Genomic DNA, 24,250 nt, shown 5'->3' on the forward strand with positions numbered 1-24,250 from the left:
TGTTTGATTGCACACATTAATGAAAGTTGATTATGGCATAAAAGACTCTGTCATGTGAAATTTGATTGCATTGTAAAGATCAGTTCAACTAAAGCAGTAAGGGATTTACCTAAGATTGTAAAACCTCATAATCCGGTATGTAAGGAATGCCAAATGGGAAAGCAAGTTAGAACAACATTTAAGAGCATTACTGAGAAATCCAATAATATTCTTGATTTAATTCAAACTAATTTATGTGGTCCAACAAGAACAAGAAGTCTACAAGGTGATAGATACTTTTGATGAATAATGATACCCTAACTGGTACTGAGAGGGGGGGGGTGAATCAGTACATACAAAAACTTCTCAACAACTTATCAAGTTAAAACAATGATAATCGGTTGTCTTCATCACTGAACTTAACCATTGCAATACTGATTAAACATAGTAAGACTTCAAACATTTAAACTAGTAAAACTGAATACTTCAAATATCATTCAACACTTGATAACTACTTCACCCATATACATATGTATGTGTTGTATCAGTAATACCATAACCATTAGCTTTGCATGCATATTCACATAAACAAAGAATACTCAATCATCACATGAAAAATGCACAACTCATGACACAAATTTTTCATGTGGAAACCCAAAAGGGAAAAACCACGATGGGATGAATACCCACAAGCTTGTTTTTGAACTCTTTTGAAGCTCGCTCTGTTAGGATCATAGTCCGATTAAAGACTTTACAATAAGGTTCTGTTAGGAACCGATCCTGTTAAAGATCACTTGGTTAAGGGATGGCTATAAACCCTGTTAAAGGTTGAAACCCTGTTAAAAGTTACCTCACTAGAGGATTTAATGAACTCAATGAACTTGAGTCACTTGGCTAGAGGATTTACAACAAGCCTATTAAAGCTACCCGGTCAAGGGATTTTCCTTCTCTTGAAATGGTTAGAAGTCAATAGGTAAAGCTTTGATCTAATAACAACACTACTTGCTAAGGCAGATCCTTTTCAGCTCCTCTCCTCTGTAATCACACTCTACAGGTTCCACACTCTGGTTTGGCAAGTATCTCAACATGTAGATCCAAACACAACATTTGCCAACACCAACAATATCAAAACTCATCGACCTTATGGGCAACAATTAGGTCACTAGCATAAACCTCAAACCCTAAACATTTTAGGTTTACAATTTCAAGTAGTCTAAATCTTGACCATCCAAGCACATTACATAGCATGAAATGATCTAAAGAGATCTCAAGTCACTCTGCATCATCCGATCTTTACCGCTCTGCATACACCACTCAGAAATTCACATTTTCTTGAGGTAGGCATTCAATGCATTCGATCTCCACGTGAAAAATCCTCAAGGAAATCCTTCATGTGCACACAACTAACATGGCATCTTGATCCTTATCCTTAACATTCACAAAACACCATCGGTTGCACCGCACAGGCCATACCAAAAACCCTAAAACTGAACAGAGACTACCAACTGGTAATTACACTTTGTGAATCCCGACACCAGTCCACTCCATCCTAGTTGACCAAAACCATTTCCAATCTTTATATCGGTGCATACCGATGTACCTACTTGAGCACTTATTGACATCAATAACAACATACTTTGTCACCACTTCATCATATGCCAACAATCTCCCCCTTTGGCATTGATGGAAATACTCAGTGTATCATGTGCTCAGTATCTGAACCATCCTCAATAACATATACCAGTTGTCATATATCGATTAAAAGATCACAACCACCACCATTTGGACTAGATAGTGTGTACTCTACCATATATCTTCATCATTAGATATCTTCTCCCCCATACATCAGATATCTTCTCCTCCAGATATCTTCTCCCCCTTTGACAACAATACCATTGTGGAGGCACAAGCTTTCAAGCTCCACTATGTTGCTCCCCCTGTGGAGTAGCATCCTTCAACACATCAACCCTGTAAGATTTGTCACTGTAGTACTTGACTAATGTGGAACACACAACTTTCATTTACTTCATGAAGGGGAAGAACCCCTAATTCACCTCTCAAATAGATAAATGTAGTCTTTGGTAAGGGCTTAGTGAATATGTCTTCTAGTTGCTCCTTACTGGAAACATGTTCTAATACAACCTCTTTATTTTGAACCTTTTATCTCAAGAAATGAATACTATCAAAGACCTAAGTGTTCCTATGTAGTTTGGTTAAGAAAGAAACATGCAAAGACTTCTGGTGTAAACTGCAGTCTATACTATGAACCGGGTACTCATCAAGAAAGGTAAAGATAAAACCCCTTATGAGTATTGGACCGGGATGACTTCCATTGTGAGTTAATTTAAATTATTTGACAGTAAGTGTTACATCAAGAGAGGTGAGCATCTGAGAAAGTTCGATGCTAAATGTGATGAAGGAATATTTCTGGGATATTCCACTAAAATTAAAGCTCTCAAATGCTACAACAACAAGATTCAGAAAATTGTTGAGAGTATTAATGGCAAGGTTGATGAATCCCCTGAGAAAGCTGAGGAAACTTGCAGTGAGCAAGTGGAAGATGAACTGGGTGTAAACTTCTGGGAACCGGTTAAGAAAGAAACAGATAAAGACCAGCACAGGAACACTTAGGTCTTTGCCTGTTTCTTTCTTAACTGGTTCCCAGTTCATCTTCCACTTGCTCACTATAGGTTTCCTCATGTTTCTCAGAACATTCATCAACCCTGACATTAATACTCTCAACAATTTTTTGAGTCTTGTTGTTGTAGCATTTGAGAGCTTTAATTTTAGTGGAATATCCCAGAAATATTCCTTCATCACATTTAGCATCAAACTTGCTCAGATGCTCACCTCTTTTGATGTAACACTTACTGCCAAATACTTTAAAGTAACTCATAGTGGGAGTCTTCCCGGTCCAATACTCATAAGGGGTTTTATCTTTACCTTTCTTGATGAGTACCCGATTCATAGTATAGAATGCAGTGCTCACCACTTCTCTCCAAAAAGTGTGAGCAACCTTTCCTTGGATCAACATTTTTTTGGCCGCTTCAACTATAGTCCTGTTATTCCTTTCTACTATGCCATTCTGTTGTGGTGTCCTTAGGGAAAACAACTACCTCTTGATATCGTTCTCTTCATAGTACTTGTTGAATTCATCAGAAGTGAATTCACCTCCTTGATCAGTTCTTAGGCATTTTATCCTTTGACCACTTTCCTTCTCTACTAATGCTCTAAAGGCTTTGAACTTTCCAAATGCCTTAGACTTGTCTTTCAAGAATGTAACCCACATCATTCTTGATCAATCATTAGTAAGAATCATGAAATACCTATCTCCTTGAATACTTCTCGTTTTCATAGGACCACACAGATTGGTGTGCACAAGATCGAGTAAGTTTTCTGCTAAAAAAGTCTTACCTTTGAATGTTGAGGAAGACATCTTCCCAAGTTGACATTCCTTGCATAAAGCATTCTCCAGTTTGTTCAACAAACACAATCCTCTTACTGACTTGATCTTACTCGCCTTTACAATATTATCAAAATTCATATGACAAAGTCTTCTATGCCATATCCAACTGTCATCAAACTTTTCCATCAAGCACTGACTAATCTTGGCATTCAGCTGAAATAGGTTTCCTCTGGTCTTCTTACCGGTGGCAATAAGTTCACCACTCTTTCCAATTATCCTACAGACTCCACCTTTGAACTCTAGAATGATTCATTTGTCATTCAGTTGAGCAACACTCAGAAGGTTGTGCTTAAGGCCTTCCACCCAGTAGACATCATATGCATTTCTTTTTCCATTCGTCGAGATGGATCCTTTTCCTTTCACCATGCAAGGTGCATTGTTGCCAAACCAAACAACACCTCCATCATATTCTTCTAGAGACAAAAAATTTCTCCGGTCACCAGTCATGTGGTGAGTACACCCGCACTAGTACATTCGGGTCAAAATTTTGACGGCAAATAGTCAGAATTCCGATGAAATTTCGTCGAAAACTTTGTGTTGGAAGTTTCGACTTTCCTTGTGGTCATCACAATTCTGGCATCACCTCCAACCTTTCTGATGGCCACCATGGATGCTCATACCCCAAAAGAATACCATCGTGATCTCGACCTACTATCAGAATTTCAACACTAAAGGGTAAAATTCCAACAAAGGAGTGTCGTCAGATGAACATCATCCTCGTCGAAACTCTCCTAGAGGCCGTCATAATTATGATGGCCTCTAGGAGAGTTTTGACGAGGATGATGTTCATCCGATGGCACTCCTCTTACAACGACCTCCAAGAGAGTTCTGATGAGGATGTTGTTCATCCGACGACACTTCTCTATCAGAATTTTACCCTTCGGTGTTGGAATTCCGACGGTAGGCCGATTTTTCAGAAAAAAAAAATTTATAGAAAAAGATTGACATTGGTATCTCTCTTCTATCTCTCTTCTCTATCCCTCTCTACTATCTCTCTTCTCTCTCCCCTCTCTAGGTCTCTTTCTCCATCCCTCTCTTCTTCTCTCCCTCTCTACTTCTCTTTCTCTACCCTCTCCAGGTCATTATCTCTTCCTCTCACCCTCTCTCTCTCTCTCACCTCTATAGGTCTCACCTTCAATTCCTCCATCATTACCCATGTTGTCAAGTTGCAAGATATTTCCCAAAGTACTTGGTTGCTAGGGTTGATTTGCTTAAGTGTTGGAGTTGGAGTTAGATGAGACCTGCATGATTAAGTTGTATTAAGTGATCAAGTCACCAAGATCTCAATTGTAAACATGACTAGGTTCTAGGGTTTTATGGTAGCATAGGTCAAGATTGAGGTATGGTGGTCAAGAATTACCTTCTAATGATAAAAGACATCCAAATGATGAAGAATGAAGGTGATGAACTCATAGAAGTTTGGAGGAGATAATTTGACTAAGTTAAAATTTTGTTTAAGTCATGGTCATGATACTAGCTTGCTCATCAAGAGCAATTTGTGCGAATGAACCCTAGAAATGTGCCCATGCTAGAGAAGCAAGAATTCCAATAAAACCTAAGGCAATGCTAGTAAGGGGTCAAAATTAAAGAATTAGGGTACAAAAAACAAAATTTGGCTAAGTTGAGATGTTGCTCAAGGATGACCTAAATCATGGAGTGTAAATCAATCATGAAACATGAGAATGGATAGGTCTTGACCCAAGCAATGTAAGTCCCCCTTGTGATTCTAGCAGATATCACATCACAATCATTGAGTCTATCTACAATATAAAGTCAAGACCTGACTATTGGAATCTTGGAGTCATCCCATTTGATCACGTAGTTTAGCACTTGGGAGGATTTTGTTCAAGAGAGGATAGAATACTTAGTATTTTATTTTGTGTTGCATAGTGCATAAAAAACACATCAACAAAAACCATTGAAAGGTTTGGTTAAAGCCTTCGAATCACAACCTCTATGAGAAGCTATCAAGAGTGCCCAGAATTTGGAAACTTTAGTATCCAAGAACATAATTCATAAGGCACCACTTTTAGAGCAACCAAAGAAGCCTATCAATGTAATATTTTATTTACCTTGGATATGTTTTATCCTAAGTGTGATATTCCACTATCAAAAAGCTTAATTAGGTAATATTTTTACCTAGGTAGAATAAGATAATGAGTTGCACATTCTCCTTCTTTGATTGAGATTCTACTTTTTCCTTGTCACAAATTTGGAAACTTGGATAAGCAATTTTTTTTTTTTGTTTTCTACCTCTTCATGATCCTCATGGATTTGGAATCTTGGAAGCTATATATTGTAGGTTTTTCCTCGATTAACATATCAAATGAAACTATTGTGAGCTTTCATATCTTAACATACCAAGGGCTTAAGTTTGGGGACGACAGGGGGATGACGAAGGGACAGGGTGGGATGCAAATATATATACAACTTAAAAAAATAATTATAAAAGGATGTGTATAGAATAAGTATAACAACTGTAAATAAAACTTTGCCACACTATGTAAATTTTACAATAAACATTAAAAATATGTCAATGATTGTAGAAAGAAGGTTTTGTAGAAAAGTGGCTAATAATTAAAGCTTGATGAAAGCATAAATCTATTATTGTACATTATGAAATGTCATCATGCAAACAAACTATTATTTGATTTGAGACAACGAGTTAATTTTGCATATAGTGTATATGATAGAAAGAAAACTAATACAAATGCAATGCTTATGCTGTACAAAAACCAGTTGAAGAAATTTGATATCAGCTTTCTCTCTTTTCCATCATTCTCATTGAATTGTTCTACCCCATGAATAGGCAAAGAGCCCTTAATGCCTCCAACACCAAGAGCCATGACATATAGACCAGTGTAGAGTATTATAGTTTGTCCACCTTCCACCTGCTTGCAAATCCTAGCTTTGTATGCACTTCCCATGTCACATGCTGGAGGCTTTAGTGAAGGAAAATGTGCTTGTACTATTAATAACACCCAACCCTGCATATTTCATGAACATCAGAATCTAAACAAGTCGGGAAGAATTTTTGTAAACTTTGGAAATAATGGTATTGCAAGTTGAATTCCACTGTCATTTCTGAGCATAAAACAATAGGCTCTATGTTATCACATTCTTTTATTTGTTCAGGGCTGATTAATTACAACAAAAACATAGGTTCTATATGATCCTAGTTTTCTATTTTACAGAACAGATTGCTTATAGTTGTTTATTTTCCTGGTCCTTAGAGCTTAGTTTACATATTTGCATGCTAGCGGGAAAGGTTTAAACATGGGATGTCAGATGGCTATTCGCTCAAATTATTGAAATTATTCGTCTTATAAGTGAAATCTAGTGTTTGCTTTTGGATAGTTCTGTAATGATTTTAGTAAATTATTTGATTGCTTTGAAGGGTTCCTCTGGAGACAAGGAGTTCCGCTAGTTTGTTTGCCAACTTTGCCTATTCATAACAATGTGCAAAAGTTATGTCTATGCTTAGCATTGATACTGTTCTAATATTATATAACCTCCTACTAGTCACTCCCTTCTTTTGCATTCCTTTGATCACAAGGTGTGAGTGTTCTTCTATCTCTAGTCCCCTAATGCCAAAGTGGAGGGCTAAAGCTTAATAATGCAAAGGGCTTTACATTCACTATCCATAATGAGTCCTCCACTTCCTGTAATACCTGAGTTGTCCTTTGGAGCAATGTCAAAATTGAATTTGAATCTACCTTTCTATTGTGGAACACATTTTCTATAGGCTTCTACCATGGATCCATTTATTAGGGGAATTAATGATCTCAGGATCTGAATGTCTATCCTATGATTTGGACAGGATTTAAGACTTTTAACTATCAAATGCTTGGCAAGAGGTCAAGGCATTTTAGTTATAGTGTTTCTTAGGCTTCTCTGGAGAGATTTTTACCTTACATGTTTGTGTGCTTTTGTTAATATATCAGTGGTAGTAAGTAGCGTAGTATAAGAATTTGTAGGTCAATGAGGTTTCTTGAGATAAGAAAGAATTGACCTCATAAGAACACACTAACATAGAAGGACAAGCAAATGTCTACATCTAATCTTTGTTATTAAAAAGGCATAATAGAAACTATCATTAAACTTGACTAAAAGATTGAATCAAACTAAAATGAATTAAAATGGAAAAGGTGGGGTAAGATAATATTCTGAAGAGAACAGTATGCATAGTTAAGGCTTTGACCATGTCAATGTTAAAAAAAAAAATCATAAAATTCATAATAATGGTTTTAACTAAAAAAACAACCACGAACCATAATCGTCTTCAGTATGTCTCTGTATTTTGTTGACAATCAGACATAACAGACAAAGTCACAAAAGCAAAACCGAGCTTCTTCTATTTGCAAGGAACTTCACTGTCTGCAACCATTCTTTATTTAAAGAACATTTAAGGTAAGTATAATACCACACAATACTAAAAATAAGTTTTTGAGTCTATTTTGAAGATGTCAACCAAATTGAGAAACATGTAAATTATAGATCACAAATTCAACGTTTTTCTGAATGCTTACAAAGAACAAAAGTTGCAGCAAGGATTCCGCCATGTTTGGATTTATCCACAAGTTTGTTTCTTCAGTCCACATATTCCTCTAGCTGGTGTGCTTCACCTCGTTCAAAATTTTATCAATAAAACGTTTTCATCAAGATAAAACCTGCAATCATGTTAGACAAGTATTGAAAGTATAATTCATAGAGCAACCATTTCAACTAGGTTTAGATAGCATATATTCATAACTATTTCAATTTTATGTGAACTACACAATATCTATAATGCATAATTGGAGTTAAACCATAATAGGGCTTGGATGAGAAACATGATAGGGCACCTGAAGCTATTCACATGCTAAGCCCAAGAGCGGATATACCATCCCTCTTGGCCCCATGTGGCAGTCCGCCATCCATATGAGGTGGTGTGCTTAGTGGGTAAACTTGTACCTACCCTCCCTATCCATGCTACCTTATCCACCCTTCTATGATTGAGACCCCTTTAATCACAATGGTAGAGGTTGATGGGGAAACCACAATAGGGTGTCTTGAGCATCCCTCCCTTCTAAGCCCAAGGGCAGGATACACCCTTGCCCCCCTTGGCCCACATGTGGTAGACACATCAGTCATCCACCATGGGGTAGTGTACTTAGAAGAGGACCTTGTCATAGTTTCCCCTCCTTGTATTCCCCTATTAACCCCCTCATGATTGATTGCAGCAATTTAAGAATTAGATATTCAATATTATTTCTCATATCCAATGTAGGGGAGGTTATGTATCAAGTATAATATTGCATTGCATATTATTATCTATGTCTATATGAGAATAATTAATCATAAGAGTACAATTATGTTGCATACCACAAATGGAGTAAGATTACTATTGCCTGCAGTAAACAATAATTTCATATCTGATTTGTTTGCCTGATTGCTAATATATATATTAGGAGTTGATCTGCTCTTATGAGTGTTGATGCTGATTGAACTACTTTCCTTGATGTAGATGTAATTATCCTTGACGTCCTGTCTGTTAATGCATGATAGCTTCGATAAGATAAAACTTATTATAAGAAAGAATAGATAATCAACTTATTGATAAGAAAGAATAAGTGAGTCAACCTCAGCACTATGAAGTTTATTTCCATGACATGTTATGAATATATAAACATTTCCAGTACCTTGCCTGAAGTCTATACAATGTAAACTTTTATGAGCATCAATCTTGTGCAATCATGTTGCATACTAGTGCTTTAAATATAGAATTTAATTTCAAAAATTAAGAAACAAAACATCAAAGTTTAAAAAAGTGCAGCGATTGTGTTACCTCAAATGTTGATAAAATCTTGGAGTTTGAGGGAATTCTTAACTTAATAGTAAAGATAACCTATGAACACTGAAACCATAATATTTGTTAGTTACAAATTCAATTTTCTATCTTAAAACAAAATAAAATACCAAGAGATTTTCCAACTGGAACAGAGTTTTCAAGCTCGAGTTGGAAGATTCGCAAAGATAATAATGTTGTGAAATCTTCAAACCATAGAAATCAATTTTACAAAGCACTCACAAAAAATTAAAAAACCGAGAAACATAGATGAAAAGATTAGAGCTGAAAGCTGGAACATGGGGACAAAGTATCTTTAAGAACACCATTAAAGTAGATGAGTACAGTGCTTAACATGGGCAATCCTCCCACATGAATAGTCAGAATGTGCAGATGATTTAACTTTTAACTTTTCCACAGAAAGATACATTGTTTTGTTTATATAACAGTAACCTAGATTTAACCCAAATCATGGATTTATATTTTCCTCCATCTAACCTATTCTTTTTCTTTTTTTCTCTAAATTGAAGAAAGCTGAGAAAAACTGAATGTCAAAGACATAATAGTTGCCCAGGAAGACATAAATAAAATCGTGGAACCAGTGGCTTTATGTAATAGATGAAAACACAAGAAAATATGTGGATTCTAGTGATCTCAGCCATATTCCCTTATGCTTAAATGAATGTCCACTCCCTATTCCAAAGGTTCCCATTTTGGCACAGGTGGGGAGGATGCTAGCAAAGGTTGTAAAAATTTTCAACAAGTCCAAATTTTGCATACCCAACGACCATCGTAGTCCATGAGACATATTTCTTAGAGGAATTTTGTCAAACAGTTCACGTACCTTGTCTTTGCTTCCACATGTTGCATACATGTCTGCCCATTGAAATTTGAACATTAACAATGGTGGTAGAGTTTTGGAACTTTGGGAACAAACTAAGTGTAAAGTAGAAAAATCGAACCCTAGGTGTTCTCCCCCACTCCAAGGAGAAAGGAGGGAGGTCACTAGGGTTGATGGTTTTCACTTAGGAGAGACTTTACATTCAAAAGAGGGGTTGAAACCCACAAGATCCAATCCCACGCAATGCAAGACTGGATTTTAAATGAGTTTCAAGGGTTGAGACATCAAGGATACCCTCTTTTGTAAAGAATGTAGATAGAAAGATTGAACTAGGAGTACATGTAAAGTAAGAAAGATTCGCTTATAAACAGAAATAGGGATACAGGATGAAGCTGCGGACCTGGAATTAGCAGTAAAATGTCGAGATGATGCTGTTCTGCAAATTTGAGCGGAAGTTGACGGGATGATGGCACCCGGCGTGCACACGGTCCTCCGAAAAATCCGCGAAACAAAGGTGGATCTGTTCGTCTCTGCACAAGGATTCCAGATCTTCAATTACAGTCGCATACCTGCAACCTACACACAAAAAAGAGAGGACGATCAAGGGGTTAGGGATTAGGGGTTTGCCTTTAGGTCAAACCCCAGTTTTGGAATTAACTAAGAAATGAGAATGCTATAAATGTAAATGTTTGTAATGTAAACAAGTACTGATACCTTGTTGTAAGAATGTTTGTATTCTTACATGTGAAGGTGTAATGTATGTAGTATGTTGTATGTTGTATGTGATCTCCTCTTCAATGGTTGAATCCTTGTCTTGAATGCAACACCTAGCCTTGAATGGAGACTTAGAATGCTCAATTGCTTGAAGGAATGCTTGAATGCTTGAATGTTTGAATGTTTGAATATTGCTTCCGCCTTTTGCACACATATGTCTCCCTCCCTTTTTTGGAAGAGGAAATGTAGTTTATATACTTGTCAATTAGGGCTGATAGACTGATTTTTCCGACCTTAGGCCGACCAGGAAACATTATTTCTCGAATTGCAAACTTAAAGACCCGATGCCCAAAAGAGACCGGGCCCAAAATAGGGCTAGGGACCAGGGCGCTGGGCGCCATGGTCCTGAGGGACTAGGGCGCTGGGCGCCATGGTCCTGGAGGACCAGGGCACTGGGTGCCATGGTCCCACCTCCCAGGACAGCAGGGTGCAAGGAAGGATCAGGCCAAGGTGCAAAAAGATGTAGTTTTTGGTGTTGTAAACAGGTTTCGGGGTCTCCATTCAGGTTCAACATTGTGCTGCCATCGTGAAGACCCAAATGCAGTCGAAATTGCAAGTGTCACAATTTTAGGATGCTACATTTAGCCCCCACTTTAGCGGGAGTATAAGCGTACGCCCATACTTCCGGTAAAGTACAAGGAAACAACATTGAGAGACTTTCACCACGTCAAGGAGGCAAGATACACCAAGCCCCTAGTGGACTAAGGATCTTACGAATTCGATTGACAAAGTAAAAGGGAAGATCACGAGGGAGAACCATGACTGTCAGTAGTAAGGTTCCCTCACTATGAGTCATGCAAGAAAGATATCAAAAATTTTCAAGGCAAAGCTAAATTTGTCAAGAAATTTTCAAGTATCTTGGAGAGATATGAACGGGGTGTATGCCCCCCTACATTAAAGTGATCACACACGCCTCATCGGGGGTGATTGCTTTAAGGTAGTGATACATATAAGAAATGAGAAAGGAGCACATTATCACAAGGATTTAGCCCCCAAGTGTGAGATAAGCCCAAGGATAATAGACACAAAACACAAAGCACAAGGTGACTTCCCTTTCCTCGGGATTAGTATGCTATATGATAATTCATGTATATCATATGTATGTATGCATAATTGTTCTTCATTCCTCAATCAAGGAAGGTCACCTAGAAGAAGCGAACAGATGTGTCTTTTGAGTCAACATGAGAGAGACCAAAAGAGATCTCAATGCTTTGCATCGTCCTCAAGTAGAGAACACTAAGGACAACAAAATAGAAGAATAAGAATAACACATAGAAGAAGTAACAAAAGAGATCAAGAGAGGAGGAGAGAGTCTGCTATGCTAATGAAACTAGTCTAGCACGTCATCTACCCCCTGATCTTGCTGATCAATATTTCGGGAAGGCAGGAAACACGCTAGAGGAGGAACATCCAACACAGCAGATGGAGCTATCACAAGATCCAAACAAGGGCTATGTTCATGTTCCGAGCCACGTTGTTCTTGTCTAGGAGCTAGGATAAGTGCTTTAGAAAATTCATTAGATAAATGGTTATCAACATCAACATATTCATATTCACTATCAGAATGAACGGGAGTAACATTTTCATCTATATCATCATCAAGATTTATAAAAATAGGATTTTTAACTCACACCGGATCAAGACCATCATGCACCTTATGTTTAGGAGATTTTGGCTCAATTTTCGTTTGAGGAGAAAATGGAATAATACTAGCTGAAGGTGTTTTTGGGGATTGCAAAGTTTGAGAAGCAGCTGCCTGAGCTCTAAGATGACGCTTTCGTCGGCGTTCACGTGCAGAACGATTTCGTCTAGTCTTAGTAGGAAGTTGAGAAGATTGAGGAGGAGGAATGTTCTCATCCTTATCACTTGGGTGTTTAGGTTGTGGTCTCTTAGGTTGGGTAATAGGAGAAGAGGAAGGTCTCTTCTCTCTATAAGAAGAAGGAGGAGGAACTGCTCCATATAAAGGAGGAATATTCGGTTTAGGAAGGAGACCAAGCCCATCATGACGAGGAGGTATAGGTCTACCTTTAGGAAGTTTATTGGATATAGGCATAATCACATTCATAGGGATGGGTTGGGAATCTTCTTGAGGAAAGACATTAGTTTTATCTTTCAAAGGAAGAACTTCCTTCTCAAGAATGATAGGAATATCAAGTTTGGGTGTTCTAGGTTCACTTAGAGATAAGATCATATCTTTTTTCCACTTTTGATAAGATTTGAAAAGATGATCACTCCGTGGTGGAAGAGATTGGAATTGTTTAGGCCAAAAATAATCAATAGGAACGCTAGAAGTTCTTTCAGCTGGTTTAAAGAGACTATGATTGACAGTAACAACTTCACCATTATGGGGAAATTTCAAACACTTGTGAATAGGAGAAGCAATAGCTTTCATGGAAGATAACCAAGGATAGCCTAGCTTCACACGAAATTGTTCGGACGATGGAATAATAGCAAAGTCCACATCAAGGGATTTGTTATGGACGTCAATAGGTAATGTAATAGAACCAATTGCAGGAGAAGAAAATGCATCAAATAGTTTCACAACCACATTTGTTTCATCATAGATCACTTGATTCAATTGCAAAGTAAAAAGAAATTCTTCAGTAATGACATTAACCATACAAGAAGGATCAATAAGCACTCCACGGCAAGGTGTATTCTTGACTTTTGCAACTATATATAAAGGACCATCAGGTGCCTTGATAATTTCACTGGAATCAAATGTGATGGAAGGTTCCTTAGGGATTTTCTGCTGCTCTAGAAAGTTAATCACATTCGGAGTCATAGACACAAGATCATCAGGTGAGACAGAGGAATCATTAGTATCAATCGCATTAGAGATATGAGAAGGTAACAGATCAGTAAAAATCTTAAGATTTTGGTTAGGAGGAGCTACAGATGTGTTGCCTTTATCATTCACACCAGAAATAGAGATAGTGTTATTATCAATCAAATCTTGAATTTTACCCTTTAAAGAAAACATTTTTCAGTATCATGCCCAGGTTGACGATGAAATTGACAAAAAGATTTGTTATCAAAATAGGGTGAATTAATCTTTGTAGGATCTATTTGCCTTATAGGAGGAAGAGTAAGAACATTTTGTTCCAATAACTTATTCATAATACTATGCAATGATTCATTCAAAGGCGTAAACTTTCTTTCTTTCTTGAAAAACTTAGAAATACGAGGCACACTTGATGCTGCATTCACATTGTTGTTGATGATGTTTTCATTGAATTTAATGGACTCTCTGTTCGGTTTAAACTTCCCAAATGGTTGTTGACTACTATCACCCTTATCACTCAGAGCCATAGGATTTGCTTGTTCCATTTGACTCACAGTCAGTTGATAATTGTGAAGAGTTGCGCACAACTGTTGGAAAGAAGTAAACTCAGAAAACAGAAGTTTTTCTCTAATATCTTTTTGTAAATTAGAAATAAAGATTCTTTGAATATCATTGTCAGGTACTGGAAAAGAAATTTGAGCATACAAATGTTTATATCTACCAATGAAATCAGTCACTTTTTCTTTAACACCTTGTTTACAATGCATTAAATCAATCAAAGTAACTTTAGGACTTATATTGTTTTGAAATTGTTGAATAAAAGCATTTGCAAGTTGTTCGAAAGAAGTAATAGAATAAGAAGGCAATGAGCAATACCATTGTAGGGCTTTATCTCTTAATGTTCTAGTAAACAGTTTTGCAAGCAACCTTTGGTCATAAACAAAATCAGTACATATTGTTTGAAAGGTCTTAACATGTGTTAGAGGATCACCCTTACCATTATAAAGCTCCAAATGCGGAATTTCAACATGTTTAGGGGGGATAGCTCGAACAATGTCAAGAGAAAGTGGGCTCGCAACATCAAATGTGGGCACACTAAACTTAGATTGATTCATAGAGGCAATTTGCTGCTGTAAAGAAGAGACAGTTTGTGCAAGATTGTTAATGGTCACTTCAGTCGAAGAGTTCATATTAGACGTGTTAGATTGTGATGGAGGAATTATGTTATTGAAAGAAGGTATTGATTGAGAGTAAGGTGGTAGGACACTATGATAGTTAGTCATAGGAGATGATTGGAAAGGAGGAACACTACAAGGAGGAATGGAATGATTAAACGAATTGCCCCCTTGCGTCATGTTTATTTGTGGAGATGAAATAGGAACACTCATTGAAGGAATGAATGAAGAAGAGGGATTGCCCCCATGACTAGTGATCATAGGTGGAATGTCTTGTATTGAAGTAGTCATTATGTTTGATGTAAAAGTAGGTATACTAGCAATAGAAGTTGTCAAAGGAATAGAATGATTAACTTTAGTAGGAGGTTGTGTATAACCTAAAGTTTCGGCACAACTCTTCATAGGCATCACATTCGAATCCACAATGTGTGCAATACCACGCAAAATATCAATTCCATTCTTATCACTTTGAACCATATGTTTTAGACCCTCAATTAATGAAAGAGCTTGACTATCAGGGTATTCTTGAGACATCCATTGTTGAAAATCATCATATTAGTTATCCAATTTCGAAAGTTGTTCTACAGAAACCTCATGGAGAGCTTCTTCATCATTAAGAGGATTAGAGGAATTACCCATGTCCTCGTTAAAAAGGCCATTCAAATTAGGTTCCATCTCCTCAGTAATTAAACCTTGGAAAGACTTAATTCTAAGGCTTCGTCTAACGGGAATAGTGTAAGTAGGGCTTATTGTTGTAAAACTCATGCACTAAAGAGAGAGAGAAGATTTTGAATTTTTAGAGGTAGCAAATTTCAATAAAATCAGCCAATCTCCTAGATTTAAGCTATTAAATACAATCAAGACAATCTCCCAAAATTTCAAAAAAAATGTCAGGGACCATGGCGAACGGAGTGCACACGGTCCTCGCAACTTTTTTCAAAATTTTCAGGGATGAAAGTTATGATGATTTTAAAGCTAATCTGAAAAAATTGAGTGATTTTAAGATCTGTAGATAGGCCAAATTAAAGTTGCAATCTCAAAATTGAACCCTACCAAGATTGTTGAAAAATGCAAAATTCGAATTTTGAAAAAGAGAGGGAAACTGAAATTTTGAATTTTATGATTTTGGAGGGAATATTGAAAGCAATGCAGGCTTTGAAATTTTAAAAATTGACTCAATTTCATGCAAAATTCAATTTTGAAAGTGGAAATCAAGGTTGTTGCAATTAAACACTTAATTTCAAAAGTCACAAACTGCAAAAATTTGAATAAAGCACTGAAATTTTGAATGAATGCTAACACACTTTTTAGATTTAGGACAGTAAGGAACACAATTTTGATACAAATTTCAATTTCAACAATTTTTGAATGATTAGAAGCCTTAATCCAAGCAATCACTAGACCAACTTTGACTTTAATTTTGAAAGTGTTAGAATTGATAAAATCAGCCAAAATTCTGGATTTTAGTAGAAAAATACAGTAAGATCTAGCTCCCGAAATTTCAGAAAAAATGTCGGGGACGATGGTGCTCGGGGTGCACACAGTCCTCACAACTTTTTTCCAAATTTTCAGGGATGAAAGATATTGTGATTTTGTTGCGGAATCCAAACTTACAGCTGATTTGGAGGTGTTTTGATCAGTGAAATTATCAATCAAAGGTTGAATCAAGAAGGTTTTAAAAATTAGGGTTTTGACATTTAACCACTTAATTTTCAGAATTAAAGCACAAATATGAATTGATAATTTTCAATAGAAGGGTAGATCTGAAACAAGCATTAACAATTAAACATTTCATAAGCTCAATTACTAAAAAGAAAATTTTAGGGTTTTTATGCAATTAGCCTCTAAAATTTGCAAAAGATCAAACATGGAAATGTAATTAAGGGAGCAAATTTTTCAGATCTAACCATGAATAATCAGAATTAGGATGTTCACGTCGGGTTCACCAAAATGTAAAGCGGAAAAATCGAACCCTAGGTGTTCTCCCCCACTCCAAGGAGAAAGGAGGGAGGTCACTAGGGTTGATGGTTTTCACTTAGGAGAGACTTTACATTCAAAAGAGGGGTTGAAACCCACAAGATCCAATCCCATGCAATGCAAGACTAGATTTTAAATGAGTTTCAAGGGTTGAGACATCAAGGATACCCTCTTTTGTAAAGAATGTAGATAGAAAGATTGAACTAGGAGTACATGTAAAGTAAGAAAGATTCGCTTATAAATAGAAATAGGGATATGGGATGAAGCTGCGGACCTGGAATTAGCAGTAAAATGTCGAGATGATGTTGTTCTGCAAATTTGAGCGAAAGTTGACAAGATGATGGCGCCCAGCGTGCACATGGTCCTCCGGAAAATCCGCGAAACGAAGGTGGATCTGTTCGTCTCTGCACAAGGATTCGAGATCTTCAATTACAATCGCGTACCTGCAACCTACACACAGAAAAGAGAGGACGATCAGGGGGTTAGGGATTAGGGGTTTGCCTTTAGGTCAAACCCCAGTTTTGGAATTAACCAAGAAATGAGAATGTTGTAAATGTAAATGTTTGTAATGTAAACAAGTACTGATACCTTGTTGTAAGAATGTTTGTATTCTTACATGCGAAGGTGTAATGTATGTAGTATGTTGTATGTTGTATGTGATCTCCTCTTCAATGGTTGAATCCTTGTCTTGAATGCAACACCTAGCCTTGAATGGAGACTTAGAATGCTCAATTGCTTGAAGGAATGCTTGAATGCTTGAATGTTTGAATGTTTGAATATTGCTTCCGCCTTTTGCACACATATGTCTCCCTCCCTTTTTTGGAAGAGGAAATGTAGTTTATATACTTGTCAATTAGGGCTGATAGACTGATTTTTCCGACCTTAGGCCGACCAGGAAACATTATTTCTCGAATTGCAAACTTAAAGACCTGATGCCCAAAAGAGACCGGGCCCAAAATAGGGCCAGGGACCAGGGCGCTGGGCACCATGGTCCTGAGGGACTAGGGCACTAGGCGCCATGGTCCTGGAGGACCAGGGTGCTGGGCGCCATGGTCCCACCTCCCAGGACAGCAGGGTGCAAGGAAGGATCAGGCCAAGGTGCAAAAAGATGCAGTTTTTGGTGTTGTAAATAGGTTTCGGGGTCTCCATTCAGGTTCAACATTGCACCGCCATCGTGAAGACCCAAATGCAGTCGAAATTGCAAGTGTCACAATTTTAGGATGCTACACTAAGAATAAGTATAAGAATTACAGATGAAACTTTGGCATACTAAGTGTTTAAACTAGTCAACATAAAAAAAATGGAAATGATTGCATTAACAATAAGAATGGTGGGTAGAGGTTTGGGGTTAATGGGTAGTGCCCCTTGTAGGGGGTTTGGGGCAGAGCCCCCATCAAGGTTAGGCGGCATTGCCAAACCTTTAATACAGATGATATTTTCACAATAATTTCACCATTTTTGTTTAGAACTGGAATTTCTAATTGGGGGCCATGGGAGACTCATAGGAATCCTCAAGATGGTCAAGAGACTCCTTGGAGTCCCTAGGATGTCCCTAAGTGGTGCGGCAAGGGGATGTTTCCCCTAAGTATTGCATCCTGAAAAAATAGGGATTTTGGAGGGGGGGAAGGGGTCCCCATGTTTCAATGGTTTCAAAAGATTCAAAGTTTTTTTTTATCTTGTCATAACAAAATATACTCCTCTTGCATCCTTGGATGATTTGAAAATTGAAAACAATTTGACAAGAAAAAACTAACTTCTAAAGTTTAGACTTAGTTTTCTTTTTTTATCCAAATCACTACAACATTTCAATGATCAAAGTAGCTTTTTTTTGGTGGTTTCGAAGCATCCAAAATTCTTGAGAAATTCAATATTATCTTTCATTCCACCAAAATTGGAGATCAAGAAGCATGCTCACAAACAAGGAGTTGTTTGTAACTTAAGGCAATCGACTACTTGTTGGGGCATTTTCAGGTCTAAAGAACCTACCATTGTGTCAAAAAGGCCCATAAGACCCCATTTTCATCTAAAACTTGTCTCTTTTGGTCATAGAAGCATTTAAGGAAAAAAAAAATCACACAACCAATGATATGCCTATACCATACATATTTGAGTTAAAATAAAAATAAAAAATTCACAAGGTTTGGAGACCATTGAACAATTTGGGAGATTGCTAATACATACACTCAATTTATAAAGTCTCAATTTGATGTACTTAATCTTCAAGAGGCCTATACAAAAGCATTTTGTAATTGCGAACTAAGATAAATTTCCATTTTTGGCAGTTTTCATCATGGATTATGGTATTAAATTCCGACATTCTATTGTTGTAACGTCATAAATTGTACGCACTTGCTAAAGCAGTACAATTTAACACCTAGTTTAGCACCCGCCTTGGCGCAGTTGCATTTTGCATTGCATTTCCCCTTTAGCACTTAATTAATCAAATTAATTAGGTCTAAAGGTTCTATTTCATCATTTTCCACATCATAAAGTCGGGCCCTTTCATTAAAGCGTGCCCCTTTCATTTTATTCTTCCAATACACTACTTAATCAAAAACCCTAATTAGGCCCTATTCTGAGCTTGGGGGCTTGATTTCGGGGGTCAAAACATCTCGAAATCACCTGTAACTTCGGGATTCTCTCTAAAATCATCATATCTGACGGCCCTGAAAATTTGGTGAAAAGTTGTCGGGACCGTGGCGCCCGGAGTGCACACGGTCCCAGACATTTTTCCCAAAATTTTAGGAGTGCAATTCAATCATAAAACAAAGCTTAACCCCAAGAAATTGGTGGGATATTCAATCTCTAGGTCAGCCAAAATATGAAATTACGACCTAGGGTTTCATACATAAGAGCTCTCTTTCTTCATTTGAAGGGATCCGAATTTTGTTTTCAGGGACCTCATATGCAGCGAAAGAGTAGAACTTTGAAGACTTCAACAACTTTCAACATCCTTCTATCAAGAATTTATCAAATCCATTCATCCATTTAGGGCTTGGAAGACATTGAAGAACAATAGGAGATCACCGACTGAAGATTGGCTTGTACCTCTCCCTTGGGGGTTGGGTCTGGTTTCATGTTGTTTTCATGTCTTTGCATAAGCTTCAATATATCATTTATCCATGCTTTAGATCACTTTGCATCTTGATTTAGAGCATTTACATTATCATTAACAAGCAATTAGCATTTACTTTCTAGGTTGCTCTAGTTTGCTTACTTGCATTTTAGATCTTGCACACACACAAGGTCTGCACACACATTACTTTTCCAATACAACTTGGCTATTCATGGAGGTGGAAATCACCAAAGCGGGGGTTTGACTAAGGCAAAACCCTATATAGCCGCCCAAACATCCTTTTCAGATATAAGTGCAGGTTTCGAGACTCGGACGACGCCGCAAGTTGCAAATCCGGAAGAAGCAGGTCGAGACAGCACTCCACATCAAATTGCAGAGCAAAACACTAGGACAGGGGCGTGGGGTGCCCTGGTCCTGCTAGGATAGGGGCGCTGGGCGCTCTGGTCCCTGGGACAGAGGCGCTGGGTGCCCTGGTCCTCCTGACAGACAACATTTCAGATAGTTTCCAGAGTGCAAAACAGTAGTTTCAGGTGCAGTTTCAAGTGCAGAATCAGGACAGTGGCGCCCGCGCCCCCGTCCTGAACATTTCCACTCAGATTTTGACTCCGGGTACACATTTTCATTCTTGTCTTATCTTTGTATTTACAGCTTTCCAATGTTTAAGTTCAATTCTGCAATCTTGTTATTAGTTCATACTTGCATTCTAGGGTTAGGAATTGAACTTGCATAATCTTACCTTTCAATTACAACAAAGGAATAGAAATCCTAATAGGTAGCCCGTGGCTCTCTCTTTCACAAAAAGAAATAGCCAATTGTGTGATACCTCTAGGCTCTTTCGTATTCCGTAATGTGTGACAAAAGGTAGGATTAGGGCATGATAACCTAGTCTCGCTTTTTCCCCCACATATTTTGGTGAACCCGACGTGAATCTATCATTGCTTCTTCTTGCATTGCATTTGTTAGATCTAGATCTAGATTTAGTGTGTTTTCATTTCATTTTCATTACAAAAAAAAAAAAAAAAAAAAAAAAAAAAAAAAAAAAAAAGGGAGTGTGTTTCTTTGCATTGTGTGTTTAAATTTCATGCAATTTTTATTTCAAAATGTCTGACTTTTATTTGCAAAATTTTCATGCTTATGATGATTATTATGAGTATAGCCAAGATGAATTAGATGAAGCTTTAGATGAGTTTTTGAACCCTAAAGATGCCAAACCTTCATTTTACCAAAAACTCATAAACCTTGTTACTATGCCATTTCGTTGTGATGAGAAAGATAAGTTGAATGAATCCTCTCAAGGGTACATTCCTATCAACTCTTCCACTAAATCTAGTAACATGGTTGTTTTCAACAATCCCCTCTATGAGGAGATGTCTCCTTTTGAATCAAAAGATAAACCTTTTAATAGATATGATCATGCTTTGTTGGATGACGCTCTTGATGACTTTGTGGCTTTATCAAAATCTCTAAAAAAAAACAAAACCTCTAAATTGGTTAACATGATAAACTTGAATGAGCATAAAAAGCCTCTCTTTGAAGTCCAAGGTGCTTATCCTTCTCCCACCTTTCAAGTTCCTAAATCACCTCTCCTTACTGTCCAAGGAGGGTATGATCATGATTCCTTTCGTACTCCGAATAAACCAATCATCACTGTGCAAGGAAGAAAACCTATAAGTCCTTATAGTTATGCCAAGCAAATAATTAGAGAGAGTTATCATGCGGTTGCCCATACTTATCATACCAGAAATAATAGGCAGCCTAGTCCTCCTCCTGTTATTCCAGTTTCTCTTATGAATCCTCAACCAATTCTTCCGCAAGCTCCACGTATTTCACAAGTTCTTAGTAAGGAATATGATCTCATAGAACAACTTAAAGCTACCCCTGCTAAGATATCCCTTTGGGATTTGATTCAAACTTCTTCCGCTCATCATGGAATGTTACAAGATGGCTTGAAAGATTTGAATGTTCCTCCACCGAATACATCTAGTAATATAGCATCTTTGGTTAACTCTGTGATGAATCCTAAAGCTCAAATTGTGTTTACCCAAGATGAGTTTTCTACTAGTGAAATCCAACATCAATATGATCCCTTGATGATTGTGGTTATCATGAAAGACACTACTATAAGACGAACACTAGTAGATAATGGCTCTGGTCTTAATGTGTGTAGCATTAATCTTTTGCATAAGATGAATGTGGATACATCACTAATTGAGCCGGACTCTCATCCTATTCGAGGCTTTGATAATGTGGCTAAAACTTCATTAGGTACTATCACCTTACCCATCACAGTGGGGCCTGTTACTTTGCCTACTCCTATCCATGTTATGTCGGGAAATCTAACATACAACTTGTTATTAGGGAGACCTTGGATTCACAGTATGCAAGCTGTCCCCTCTACATTGCACAGACAAGTTAAGTTTATCTACAACAATAAGACATATACCTTGATAGGTGATACCAATTTTCAAGCTTGTTTGCAAACATCTACTTCCAAAGGGGGTGCCTCTAGGCCGCCCTCGTCTAGTGGTGACTCTTTAAATAAGATACCTATCGGTGAATCCTCACTCTCTGATGATCAAAATTCTTTGGATGAGTCTGAAGCTCTTGAAGAAGACTCTTCTCGACTTGAAACTACACATAAGAAGGATTTTGATCCTGAGAAGATTCTCGCAGACGACGATTGGGGATCCCTTGATTTTAATCCTACCTTTGTAGGTGAATATAAGGTTCCTTCTAGAGAGCTTAAAGCTGAAAAGAAGGAAGAAGCTAAAAATCAATCAACACTACCTGAACCTATGGGTAATAACTTTGTGGCCGCTTCTCAAACTTCTTCTCCCCGCACCTCTAATTCTGAAGAGTTTGATTCTTTATCTTATGAAAGACCACCTTCTCTGTCTGAAATGGCTGATCGTTATGGTCATGGTTTACGCATTTTTGCTAAGCATGGGTATCATGGAAATGGTTGTGGTGCTCACGAACAAGGAATAAAGGTTCCTCTAGAGAATAATCTTCACAACCATGCCTTTGGACTTGGCTATAATCCCTGTAAGCACACTAAAGCTTCTAGAAGACCCTGTATTAGTGTTAATGCTATTTCTACCTCTCTGTCAATGCAACACCCCAAGTACATTGATGAGGATCCTTCGTGTGCTTGTGCTTTTGATGTTTTCCCTACCGATGATGCTTTAGCTGAATTTTTAGGAGCATATGATACTCTTCCTCGTTATCATCACAATAGGGGACTCCCTTATTGTTTGAACACTGAAGCCTATTTTGGAAAAGAGACGAATAACGATGAGATTGTGAAAGAATTCCCTCAGCTAAAGGATACTCCTCAACAAAGTAATCTTCTCATAAGTGACACCACTAATGTTAAGATGGATCCTGGCAATGAAGAAAAATTTATTAAAATTGGAAAATTTTTGGATGAAGAGGAACAAAAACAATATGAAGATTTATTGCATGAATTCCCCGAGATATTTGCTTCGACATACTCTGACATGCCTGGTATAGATCCTAAGATTGTTACTCATAATATTTTCTTAGTCCCAGATGCTAAGCCCGTGAAACAAAAGATTCGAAAAATGAATCCTAAGGTGGCTCTGCTTGTTAAGGCTAAGATTGAAAAGTTATTGGAGGCTGGATTTATCCGCCCTATTGATTATTCCCCATGGATTTCAAATATCGTCGTTGTGGCTAAACCAGATAATAAAATAAGAATGTGTACCGATTTCCAAGATTTAAATAAGGCTTCTTTAAAAGATGATTTCCCTCTTCCGAACATTGACATGATAGTTGATTCTATGGCAGGACATGCCTTAATATCCTTCATGGATGGTTTTTCAGGATACAATCAAATTTTCATTAACCCTCAAGATCAATTCAAAACTGCTTTCACCACTCCTTGGGGTACGTTTTGTTGGATAATGATGCCTTTTGGACTTAAAAATGCCGGTGCAACTTATCAACGAGCGATGACCCTTATCTTTCATGATTACATGCATAAGACTCTAGAAGACTATGTTGATGATGTTCTAGCCAAATCCATTCTTCGCATAGATCATATTAAGATCCTTCGTCAAATCTTTGAAAGGATTCGTAAATATCACATGCGCTTGAATCCCCGAAAATGTGTTTTTGGTGTGGATAGTGGAAAACTATTAGGATTCATAGTTTCACATCATGGGATTGAGGTGGATACTAAGAAAATAGATGCTATTGTCAACATGCCACCTCCTAGAAATGTGTCTCAACTCAAAAGCTTACAAGGAAAAATTCAAGCTATTCGTAGGTTTGTATCTCAACTTGCGGATCGTACTTTTCCTTTCACTCAACTTCTCAAAAAGAATA

This window comes from Cryptomeria japonica, chromosome 1 (genome assembly GCF_030272615.1).
Source record: "Cryptomeria japonica chromosome 1, Sugi_1.0, whole genome shotgun sequence".
Lineage (NCBI taxonomy): Eukaryota > Viridiplantae > Streptophyta > Pinopsida > Cupressales > Cupressaceae > Cryptomeria > Cryptomeria japonica.